The sequence below is a fragment of the Myodes glareolus genome, chromosome 10, assembly GCF_982192425.1.
Source record: "Myodes glareolus chromosome 10, mMyoGla1.1, whole genome shotgun sequence".
NCBI lineage: Eukaryota > Metazoa > Chordata > Mammalia > Rodentia > Cricetidae > Myodes > Myodes glareolus.
The window spans coordinates 46,781,252-46,794,296 of record NC_142035.1 but is presented as its reverse complement, the minus strand read 5'-3'; the positions used below and the strand labels follow the sequence as shown (position 1 = coordinate 46,794,296).

At 40.1% G+C, this 13,045-nt stretch overlaps 1 protein-coding gene across 2 annotated transcripts in view; it reads left to right on the top strand.

Moving 5' to 3' along the window:
- The window catches only part of LOC125406027 (uncharacterized), a 53,532-nt gene extending 52,819 nt beyond the window's left edge, over nucleotides 1-713 (top strand). For both annotated transcript variants that reach the window (XM_087911183.1, XM_087911182.1), the window contains exon 20: nucleotides 388-713. The gene's annotated coding sequence lies outside the window, so the exon portion shown is untranslated. The remainder of the gene's footprint in view (nucleotides 1-387) is intronic.
- Nucleotides 714-13,045: the final 12,332 nt, after the last annotated feature.

Below are 13,045 nucleotides of genomic sequence, written 5' to 3'. Positions count from 1 at the left end.
TCAGTGGGCCTCTATGAACATAATAGGCATACACAAGGTTTATTCTAACATTTCTTAATATAGGACAGATTTCTTTGGGTGTTTCAATAAGAGATTGAATGATTTCTTCTATGTATTGCAATGAGAAAATGATCAGAACGTATTTAGAAACTGAACCCAATGGTACAAGATAAAAGTGAATTAATTAGAGAATGGGAGATTAAAAGAACAAGATTGGGTAGGGTGAAGATGTTTTTTTGGAAAGAGACTTGTAATTGGGATTTTTTAAGGAGCTGTGTACACAGTATATAAAATAAGGACTCAAGATATTGAAACTTAGGTGTAAATGAATATTAAATTTAAGTGTTTGAATGAGTCTAACAAATATTTTGTTTTTTATCTTTGTAGGAACTGACACCCAACCGTATTTCTATTGACAAATAATGAACAATTTGAAACTATTGAAGGAATTTCTATAGCAGATAAGAAAATGGATTATCTACTGATTATACTTTATATTTCAGTATTGAGAGATTATTATCTATCATATATTAGATGTGGCTTATAGAAATTTTTATATAAATAAACGAATAAAATGTATATGAGTAAAGCAAGAATTGTAGGCATGCCAATATTCCGAAAATTGAAAAGAATTTTAAGGAATGTTTTCCAAAACTGTATATGTTCAATATAGCACACTCAGTTATAAATAAAATGCTTTATTAAATATTCCATGATCGTGTCTTCAAGCTGCTTGAAATCAGTAGTCTGTCTTTGGTAAAAATAAGTAAATAAGTAAGTAAATAAATCCCACATTTTACTAATGAGTTGAAATTTTATACTCGTCATCTCCTGATCTATATAAAATCCTAACATCTCAGATAATCATTTCAAAAGTTATTGCAACAATTCAGTTCTATCCTAATACTTCATGAATTTGCAGTTACTGTAGAAATAGACTGAATTCCTGGGAATTCTGTAAGCAATAGAGGAGAGGGTGCCCGAAATAGCCTTGCCATGTAGTCAGACTGATGATTATCTTAAATATCACCATAGAACCTTCATCCAACAACAGATGGAAATAGAGGTGGAGACCCACATTGGACTACTGGATTGAGCTCCAAGGTTCAGTTGAAGAGTGAAAGGAATGAGAGTATGGGCAAGGAGGTCAAGACCATGAGAGATTCACCCACTGAGACAGTTTGCCTGAGCTAATGGGAGCTCACCAACTCCAACTGGACTGGGAGTGAACGGCATGGGATCAGACTAATCCCTCTGAATGTGGTTGACAGCTGGAGCAGATTGGAAGGCCACTGACAGTGGCACTGGGAGTTGTCTCTGCTGCATGTACTGGCTTATGGGGATCCTATTCTCTTTGGATGTATACCTTGCTCAACCTAGATGTAGGAGGGAGGGTCTTTGACTTGCCACAGGAAGGGTGCCTTGCACTCTGTAAGGATTGAAGGGGTTGAAGTGGGAGGATGTGTGGAAGCAGTAGGAGGAGGAAAGGAGGAGGAGGGAATTTGGATTGGTATTTTTTAAGTAATAAAATAAAAAAAGAAATAGACTGAATTTCTTCTATTCCTTTGTGTTGTTTAATTGATTTTATTGACTTATACATTTTTCTCTTCTCCCCTCCCTGCTCCCTTCCCCTTCAACCCTCTCCCATGGTCCCCATGCTCTCAATTTACTCAGGAGATCTTGTCTTTTACTATTTTCCATGTCGGTTAGATCCATGTATGTCTCTCTTGGGGTCCTCTTTGTTGTTTAGGTTTTCTGAGATTGTGATTTGTGGGCTTGTTTTCTTTGCTTTACGTTTAAAAACCACTTATGAGTGAGTACATGTGATAATTGTCTTTCTGGATCTGGGTTACCACACTCAATATGATGTTTTCTAGCTCCATCCATGTGCCTACAAATTTCAAGATGTCTTTATTTTTTTCTATTGTGTAGTACTTCATTGTGTAAATGTACCATGTTTTCCTTATCCATTCTTCAGTCTAGGGGCATTTAGGTTGCTTCCAGGTTCTGATTGTGACAATGCTACTATGAACATAATTGAGAACGTGTCCTTGTGATATGATTGAGCATTCTTTGGATATATACCCTGTAGAACTTTAAGACAATTCTGAAGACATTTCTGACAATTCTCAGTACTCCCCCTCCCCTGGGAACCAAGGATATAACAGCTATGTATGCACATACTGAGATGTTGGGAACTTTCCATCTCCCTGAATAGGGGCAAGATAACCTTTAGGTGTTAACTCAGTTACTGATGTTTTGACATAGTCCCTGGGAAGGGGCAAAGTGACCCTCAGAAGTTTCCCCTTACCTCATCTGATCTGGCAACCACTCTCCAGCCAATTATTGCTAATAGCCTTTTTGAATAAGCCAATCACAATAGTTAAAGAACAACCCCCAGACACCCCTTCCTTCTGTGGTTTTTCTCTTTAAAAATAGCCTGTACCAGACATGCAGTGTCTTCTAGCCTCCCGACTGCTGGAAGACCCTGTCATGACAGAATTAATAAAATCCTCATGCCTTTACATCAGCTGTGATATGAGAGATGGTCTCTTGGGGCGACTCCTCCTCCTCGGTGATTGGACGCTAGGGTCCAACAACCCAAACGTGGTAAACTGGGAAGCTGTATCTTAAGGAAGGTTTTTTCCGAATTTTCTGAGAAATTGCCATATTTAAAGGGGCTGTAGGAGCTAACACTCCCATCAGCAATGTAGAAGTGTTCTCTTTACCCCACATCCTCTCCAGCACAAGTTATCAATGTTTTTGACCTTGGCCATTCTTACAGGTGTAAGCTGGAATCTCAGAGTTGTTTTTAAAAGGTCTGAAAAATGTACTCCCTTAAAATTCAAAGGTTTTACATTTTTTACTCAAAATTTTAAGTATATATCTAGTAAAATATAGACTATTTAGATTACAATACATGTACTATCTAATTTCAAAACCCTTCCAGACTACCACTGAAGTGAAAGAGTCTAAAGGAGAAATGACAGCACCTCAAGGAAACACATTGTTTAAGGGAATAAAACACAAAACAAGGAAGAATATGTACTTGATGGAAACATCACATTCAGAAGGAAAGTGTCAGGATAGTTGACGAAAAATGTTATAGAAAGAACCTGAATTCACAGGTTATAGTATACAAGGCAGCAAGAATTTAATAATGAATGTGCTTAGTGACTTGATTTAATTTACTATTTTGTTATGAAAAAGGCAGTAGTGTTTAGGAAGGATTCATTTATTGCTTATTCTAATTTTGTTTCTGAGTGTTATTTGTTTTAGAAAAATCTTTGAAATGTTTTTATGCAATAAACTTCATGCATTCTAATTTTTGCCTAAGGTATATTTGAAATAATTAAAAGTATTTTAAAAATTATAAATTGACTTAAACTTAGTGTTTTTGCTTAAGTGAAAATTTTATTGAGGATTTTAAAACACAACTTTTAGTATCAACATTTTAGATATTTCCTATCAATGCTTATAGATAGTATATTTTTCTAACAATTATCATGTTAAATGGTTTATCTTAACTATATGTATGGATTTTTATCAAAAGAACTGAATTTTAGGTGTCACCAGAGGAAGAGAAAATATGTTGTGCTGACAGGCATTGGTAAATAAAAAAGTAAATTTCTCATTTAATGTTTCCTGTTTAAGAATATATCACAGACTCAATAAAATAACTCTTCATGCTACACAGATAACCAAATGATCATAATTTAATATTTGATTTTACCATTCACAAAATGTTACAAAACTCAATTATTTGTATATACAACCAAACATATGCATAAATCAATTTTAAATAGGGATTTGTGGCATAATAGTTTTACATTATTGAATGTATATCCATATTATAAAGTAAAGATCAAATATAACAGTAATAATATAGCATATGGAAAAGTGAAAAAGAAGAAACTAACCACTCCTGAATATAATTCTTATTAAAAGGTTCCCACGGAATTGACAACGGATGTTTCAAACTATAGTCCTAATATATATTAGGACTATATGCATATATACATGTATAATATATACATGTTGAAGAGACCCGCAGTTAATATAGTCCTATATATGTATATATTTTATATCATACATGTATATATACATTGCACATATATATGTAAATAAGTTTAGTTACTGGTTCTAGAAGACATAATGTAGGTATCTGAAATGTTTGAACCTAAAAATTCTCTCACGTATTACCCATGCACACTTCACTTCAAACTTTCTGGCCCCTCCTGTGACTTCCTTTGGTTTCCAATCAAGTTCACTTCTAATTCCACGTAATACATACCTACATGATTACTTGTACTTACATTAAATCTTAGATCCTCAAATTAGAGCAAATGTGACTGTTGTCTTTCAGAGACTGGTTTCATTCACCTACTTTAATAGTCTCCAGAGAAATTCTTACTCCTATTTGCCTAGTATTGGTATAATGGTATTTAAACATAAATTCATATGATTGGTTTTACTTTGTAATTACACTCGCTCTCCTTCACAGGAAATTGAGAAATACTACATTTATATTAAATATCACATATAATAAACTTGCTTATTTCATGTGTCCCTCTTTGAAAATATATTATGACAAAAGTTGAAGAGACCCACAGTTAAGAGTATATTCTACACTTTAAGAGGACCAAAGTTCATTTCCCAGCACAATGCTGTGTGACTCAAAACTCCTTGTAACTCTCTCTTCAGGAGACCTGACATTCGCTTTTGGCCTATTCAAGTACCTGCACAAACATGAACATATACTTCCCACAAGAAAACAGGCATGCCTGCATACAAGTAATTACAAATGTTTAAATATCTTCAAATATTTACTATCATTGGATGTTTCTTGGATATCAAATACTATATAGCACAACTTGCATATTTATTAAATTTTTTGCATTAATATTTCATATTCTTAATTATATAAATAATGTAACAAAGGCTTCGAAACACTGAAGTGGGACTGCTTATTCAACTATGCACCCTCACTTCTCTTCTGTCTATAAGTATATTTTCTCTGGATGTCCATGTCCAGAATACAAAGTCAGAGGTCATGAGACCATAATAGATGTGAAATAGTGAACATATTTGATTATCTTCTATCAAAGGAAATTAATATATTTAGAGCCACCTCGTCAGCCTTTGACACAATATTTTTAATTGCCAAAGAAGGGCACATGGAACAAAAAACTTTATTATCTGTGATTTTAATACAAACTTAGTATTTCTTAATTTCCTGAATACTTGCCTTCTAGCTGTGTCTAATATTTATTATAAAAATAGTAAACAGATATTTGCTCGAATGGTATTCAGAAGCTATATAAACCTTATTATTGACACTAATTTTCACAAAGTATCCTTGAGCATCTTTGAATGACTCACATTGGACTTTTTTTTATTTGCAGTTTGAGATCCTGAGACTAAATGACAAAATGGGGAAGAAAATGTAGGAACTGAGCCTGGCGGTGCTGGCGCTTCTCTTTAATCTCAGCACTTGGGAGGCAGAGGCAGGTGGGTCTCTGTGAGTTCAAGGCCAGTCTGGTGTAGAAGAGCTAGTTCCAGGGGGAGGTTCCAAAGCTACAGAGAAACCCTGTCTCAAAAAACAAACCAAAAAAAAAAAGAAGGAAAAAAGAAAACAAAAGAAAAATGTAGCAACTGTACTTAAGGAAATGTTACTCTCCACCCAGGGTTTGGCTATGGGTCTCTTCCTCTGCTCACAGCAGCCCCCAGCAGTAGCCTCTTTGATGGCAATTCAGGTAAGCACTGATTTATGAGTGAATAAGGATATCATTATTAATAATCTCATTGATTTTTTTCTTTCACAGGTCTCTGTGCTAGCTAGTGTCTTATTCCTGGTCATCCAGGCAATGTTCAGAACGGGCTCCCTCTCCTGGCATTGGCCTCAAATTAGACCCATCACTGAATTGGTCACTATTTTGAGAAAAGCATTCTGTTGCTCCTCCCAACCTATTATAGGAAATTCTGCCCTAATCACACACAGCCTTGTGGCTGGGGTCAGGGGGGGAGCTCTCAGTAAGTAAAAATGGAAATAGATGGAGAAGGAGGGAACTTTGTGCAGCCATGAGGAAGTCATCCTCCACTCTGGATGCAGACCGTCATGGTGGCTGATTTCAGGTCACCCACACACCAGACCACATTACCCTTCATCTATTGCGCTGGAAACCTAATGAACTCAGTGGTTCCCCAGAATGAATGGTAGAACTGGTTTGTCTTGGGGACCTTAGATGGAGAACGTTATTTACATCTTCCCAGGGAAGGGGTTTTTAGCAACAACATCCCTTTTCCTCAGTTTTCAGGACATGAGGCTCTGGCTTGCGAGTGTTGTAAAGAATGGGTGTGGCTTGAGCATATATGAGACCACCCCCACAGTGACACACTTCCTCCAACACGGTCATACCTATTCCAACAAAGCAAAACCTCCTAATAGTGACTCTCACTTTGAGCTTATGGGGGCCAATTGCATTCACATTCCACTACTACCACATTCCACTCTTTGCCCCCCCCGATAAGCTTGTAACGATGTCATAATTCAAAATACATCTAGTCCAATTTCAAAAGTCCCCATACTCTACTACAGTCTCAACCGTGTTTTAAAGTCATAAGTTCAAAGTCTCCTCTGAGATTCATGAAATCTCTTAACTGTAATCCCCTATAAAAATCAAAATAAAAAACCATGTTACACGCTTCCAACATCTACTGTCACAGGATATATATTACTATTCCAAAATGTATGGATGGGAGCATAGTGAATACTGTACCAAAGCAAGACTGAAAACCAGCTGGGCAAACTCCAAACTCTGCGCCTTCATGTCTGATGGCAAAATGCTCTTCAGATCTCTAACTCCTTTCAGCTTTGTTGACTGCAACATAGTTATTTCTCTTGGGTTGGTTCTATTCCCTGTTAGCAGCTCTCCTTGTCAGGTATTCCATGGCTCTGGCATCTCCAACATCTTGGGGTCTCCAAAGCAATACAGCCTTCTCCTTCACAGTGGCCTCTAGTTTTCCATTCAGGGACACCCCAGACACATGCCTGGCCTTAGCAGCTTTCCTAAGTCATGGAAGCAAATTCCATAGCCCCTTATTCTGTCCTTAACTCCAGAACCACACAGCCAAAGCTGCCAAGTTCTGCTGCTTACTGGGACTGGAATATGGCCCCCTTGTTCAATTACATCTTAACCAACTTTTTATTTTTTAATTCTTTTTTCCCTTTTTTATTACTTAAAAAAATACCAATGCAAATTTCCTCTCCCTTCCCTCCTCCCAGTCCCCTCCCTCTCCCTCCACAGACCCTCACCTTCACCCCTCCAACCCTAAGGGAGTGCCATGCACCTCACCCTGTGGAAAGTTCAAGGCCCTCCCTACTACGTCTAGGTTGAGCAAGGTTTACATCCAAAGAGAATAGGATCCCATGAAGCCAGTATATGCAGGTAGAGACACATCCCAGTGCCACTATCAGTGGCCCCTCAGTCTGCCCCAGCTGTCAACCCCCTTCAGAGGGACTTGGTTGTTCCCATGCTCATTCACTCCCAGTCCAGTTGGAGTTGGTGAGCTACTATTAGCTCAAGCAAACTGCCTCAGTGGATGACCCCCTCATGGTCTTGAATTCCTTGCTCATATTCTCACTCCCTCCACTAACTTTCTATTTTTGATGGTTTCCTTCACTGTCTAAGCTTGGCTGTCCTGAAATTGAATCTATAGACCAGGCTGACCTCAAATTCAGAGATCCATCTGCCTCTGCCTTCCCAGTGCTGGGATTAAAAGTGTGCATCATCATGCCCTGCTTTAAATTTTTCTTTAATTCCTTTTCACAAGTTGGAAGCTTAGCTGGGTGGGATCTTGCCCTGTGGTCACCACTCCCTCTATTCCATTTCTCAATCTGTTTATCTTCTTGAACACAGGACTTAGCTCCATTCCACTTTCTGGTGCCCCCCTTTTTCCTAAATTGTACATTTTGTATTTTTCATTGTTCAGCTTGCTCCTTTTTATTATAAATCTTTGTAAGAGTGGCCACTAATAACCACAGGACTGAGTCTATACTATGCTGTTTTAAGATTTCCTCTGCTAATGGAATTAATCTAAAACTCTTCACTTTAAGCTCAGGTAGACTCTTCAGAAAAGAGCAAAACCAGCCACATTCTTCACCAAAAACTCACAAGAATGACTTCAAGACAATACTAACATTTTTTCTTCTCTGAAACTTACTGAACCAGGCCCCCACAGTTCATCAATCACCTTCAGCACTACTGTCCATGTTCCTACTAGTATGGCCCATTAAGCAGAGCTTAAAGCATTCACTGTTTTCCTAACCCAAAGTACCAAAGTCTAAATTCCTCAAACAAAACAAAACAACCCAAAAAACCCAAAAAACCCCAAAACACAAAACAAAACAAACAAACGAAAAACCCCACATAGTGAGTTCTATCAGCAATACCCAATCCCTGGCAACAATTTCTGTCTTAGTTAGGGTTTTTATTGCTGTGAAGAGACATCATGACTACAACAACTCTTATAAAGGAAGACATTATTTAGCTGGGATGACTTGCCTACAGTTCATAGGTTCAGTCCATTGTCCATTATAGTGGGCATGGTGGCATGCAGAGCTGAGGGTTCTTTTTTTTTTTTTTTTTTTTTTTTTGGTTTTTCGAGAGAGTTTCTCTGTAGCTTTGAAGGCTGTCCTGGAACTAGCTCTTGTAGACCAGGCTGGCCTTGAACTAACAAAATCCACCTGCCTCTGCCTCCCAAGTGCTGAGATTGAAGGCATGCACCATCACTGCCCGGCTGAGCTGAGGGTTCTTACATCTTGACTCACAGGCAACAGGAAGTGGTCTGAGACAATGGGTGTGGCTTGAGCATGTCTGAGACCTCAAAATCCCCCCCCCCACAGTGACACACTTCCTCTAACAAGGTCACACCTACTCCAATAAAGCCACACCTCCTAATAGTGCCACTCTCTCTGAGCCTATTGAGGCCTATTACACTCAAACTACCACCCCAGGCCTGTTAGAGATCGGGAAATTTGGGATGTTTACTCAGGCTCACCAGGACAGATCATTCATCAGGTTCTGATCCCCATACCAATGACATGGGGTAGGTAGGGTCACAACCATCATCAGGTCCCCTGCATCCTTATCAGGAAAAACATAATTCTGCCAGGTAGGTGTTGGGGGATAATCTTTTTGTATACTGTAAAGAAGTGTCTCTGCCTAAGGTGCCTTCTGATTGGTTTAATAAAGAGCTGAATGGTCAATAGCTAGGCAGGAGAGAATCGGTGGGACTTCCAGAGAAAGAGAGAAACTCCAGAGGAATCTAGGTGTGGGGAATTCACCAGTAGGCTCAGAGCCAGTCAGATGTGTCATACTGAGGAAAAGTAAAAACCACGTGACAGAATGCAGATTAATAGAAGAAGGTCAATTTGAGTTATAAGAGCTATTTGGGGACAAGTCTATGCTAAAGGCCAAGATTCCATTATTAATAAGAAGTCTCCATATTATTATTTGGGGGCTGGTGATCCAAAGATAGTTCGACAAGAAAGCTTACTACAGGTGGGTGAATGAAAAAAGACATAAAAAGGAAGGACTATTTGCTCCCAGGTATGGTGGAAGAGAAGGCTTATTGTAGATCAGAGAAGCTGGGAGTATGCCCTGCTGGTTTTTGGTCTTGCTTTGGTCCAGCCTATTTCTTTGCTATGCTTCCTCCCGTGTTTTGGAGTGGTGATAGGTATCATGTGACATCATATGCTGATGTATATGATCTTTTTGGTTTTGATCTTTACAGGTGATTATAGCTACGAGATTGTCATGTGCCTCAGAAGAGACTTGGGACTTGGAAATAAGTTTGAGACTGTTATAGACTATAGGGACTTTTGAAGTTGGATTGAATGCATATTTTTGTATTATGATATGTATATGATAAGCCTTTGGAGGACAGGGAGTAGAATGTGGTGGTTTGAAAGAAAATGGCCCACAAAGGGAGTGGCACTATTAGGAGGTGTGGCATTGTTGGAGGGAGGAAGTGTGTCACTGTAGGGGTGGGCTTTGAGGTCTCTTTTCTCAAGCTTCACTCAGTGTGACAATCAGTCGACTTCCTGTTGCCTGCACGATATAGGACATTCAGCTGTTTCTCCAGCCCCACATCTACCTGCATGCCGCTCTACTCCCTGCCGTGATGGAGTAAATCTCTGAACTGTAAGTGAGCCACCACAATTAAATGTTCCCTTTGTAAGAGTTGCTGTGATCCTGGTGTGCCTTCACAGCAATAAAAATCCTAATGAAGACAAAAGTCATTAGAACAGACCCTAGTTTAGCAACAGAGATGAGGATGCAGACAAACAGAAAAGATGGCTGAAGACAGGAGCAACGCCTATTTGCAAACCAAGAAGAGAGGTCGTTAGAAGAAAATGGCCCATCTTGAGCTTGGTGTTCTGGCCTGTGAATTGTAAGTGGATCAATTTCTGTTGTTTACCTGGCTCAGCCTGTCTATTTATTTATTTATTTATGGAGGCCCTCACAAATGAACCCGTGTTTGGCTGTGCAACCTCAGACAAGAGAATGAAGTGGGCATGGACATGCACCAACAGTTCTTGCATGTTCTACTTACACGTTTGCACTTCCGCAGTCACTATGACAACTTGCTTGGGTTAGGATGGGAGGCATTTGGAACAGAGCCAGGTCGATCTAGTACCACTGGAGACTGGCCAGGCTTGGTCTAGGTCACTGAACAGCCAGCCCCGAGACACAAAAACCTAGCCAAGGTCAGAAGAGCCACCTCAATGCGACCAACTGACTACAGAAGGGCGAGCAGTCAGTGTCATTTCTGAAGGACTGAGATCTTGTGTTTGGTTATGACTAAGCATCTTTGTGGTAACAGAAGGCAGTGGCATGGTGGCAGCCATGCCTGGCCAGCCTCAGAAGAGGGAGAGGGAGTCTGGGGTTGGAGGAGGGCTGAGGTTGCAGGGTTCTAGTTATTTCCTTGGAGGCTGAGTTGAAAGGCTAGATAAAGAGGATGCCCAAAAGCCACTGCCAAGAAATCAGGCCCTGGACAGTCAATAGATTCAAGAGAAGGTTCAGAGAAGCAGAAACTGGATCCTATGACTCTTTATCAGGGTTATAGTCACCCTCTGGGTGTCATCTGGCCTCCTCACTTTACTCTCCCCTTGAAGAACGTCCTAAAACTTCATCCATCCACTCACTCTCCGTCAGATGAAGTAGTGGGAAAAAAGTTTACTCTGTTCTTGAAGCCTCTTCTGACCCCAAATCTGCACACTGACTTGCTAACCCAGTAACTATGACGTCCTTGTGGACATAGAAAGTCCCTGGAGGGGATCAGGAGAGTGATCGATCTTGGTTCATTTCCTGGTGATTCAGAAAGTCACTTGTGGGTGGCAGGAAGGTGGTTTGATGGTCAAGCAGACTCTTGGAGTTAAGGGTGGTAGGCCTATGGAGTGGAGAGGCATCAAGCCCCTGGCCAGTGGTGCCTTTGATGTATAGGGCTAATTCTGGCAAGGACCCACAAGACTTCCAGTTGGTTCCTACAACATACAAATGCTTGACTGAAAGTCTGTTTTTCACATCTGTTTTGAAATATTCATCCTCATTTGAATTCTTTGTATTTTAAAGGGAAGGGTCTTAGAAAGCACTTCACAGGATGCTACTTTAAGATGGAAATGTTGTCTTTGATGAAAACCAAACAAAAAACTTCCCCAAGGGATAAACGGCTCCTGACAGAGCTGGGGAGGTAGCTGGGGAGGGACCTGTGGGCATGTGTGGCACCTGGAAAGTGGGCCTCATCTCTGGGACACCCTCAGAGCCATTCCTTCACTCCTTGTGCCTGAACTGTCATGCAGAGCCACCCTCATTTCTTGACTGTTACAAATGCCACAGGATATGGCATCCTTGGTGATCTCTGAACATGCCAGACATCCTAGCAAGTCATGACTTTTGCCACCAGCTGTCTCCTCTGCCTGCTCATGCCTCTTTTCAGTGACTCCCTTGGTTCACTTCCTTAATGTCTCTAGGCCTTTTCTTGCACATCGCCATCTGCTGAGAACTTCCCCATGTTCTAGGGTGTGAGTCCCCATCCCTACTGCTTCCTGTTACGTTCTCTTTGATTATTTCTATGCAACCCACCAAAGGTTTGGTTTAGTTTATTACATGTCCCCTCTATGTTGTAGAACAAGAATTCCATGGAGGCTGAAGTTTTTGCTTTTATTTTCTTCTTGCAAATTGCTTTATTTTTTCTTGATTTATTTTATGGATGGGTGCTGTATCTACATGCCAGAAGAGGGCAGCAGATCCCATTGTAGATGGTTGTGAGCCACCATGTGGTTGCTGGGACTTGAACTCAAGACCTCTGGAAGAGCAACCAGTGCTCTTAACTGCTGAGCTGAGCCACTCTCCACCATTTGTGAACTGTTTTATTCTCACCTATGTGGTAGGTGCTCAGTAAATATCAAATGTGTGAATGATTCAGTGACCTCACTTAGGTGTTTGCTGCTGGTTAGAAAATGCTAACCCGTTAGGGTGTCAGGAGGCACCTAGATCCCTCCTGTGTGGGTGGAATTCACAAAAAACATAAACTTGTCTACCAGGGAGACCATGAGATGTTCCCTGAGATCTTAGAAATGAAATATCTTGTCTTTGGGACATTCCACTCTGAAATGGATATCAACACATTGAGCTTAAAGACACAGAACAAGAGGAAAGAGTTGGGAAGAATACACAAATCAGTCTTAGAAAGAACTTAACATCATCTTCAGACTGGAGAGGGATAGAGAAGGATGCATTATGGAAGACAGGAATGCATCAAAGAAGGTGGAGAGGAATGTAACATGGAAGCAGGCAGGATATACTAGGAGGTAGCTCCCTGGTCCAGGTCCAGAACCTTCGTCTCTGCCTTCAGGTTTACTAAATTGTTTTCAGGCAATGTTTAGGCTTCCTATCAAGTTCATTGACAGTCGTTAGGATACTGAGCTGTGAGATAGTCTTACGTGTGCAAGTCTCCGAAGATTGGAGCTTACAAATGTCAC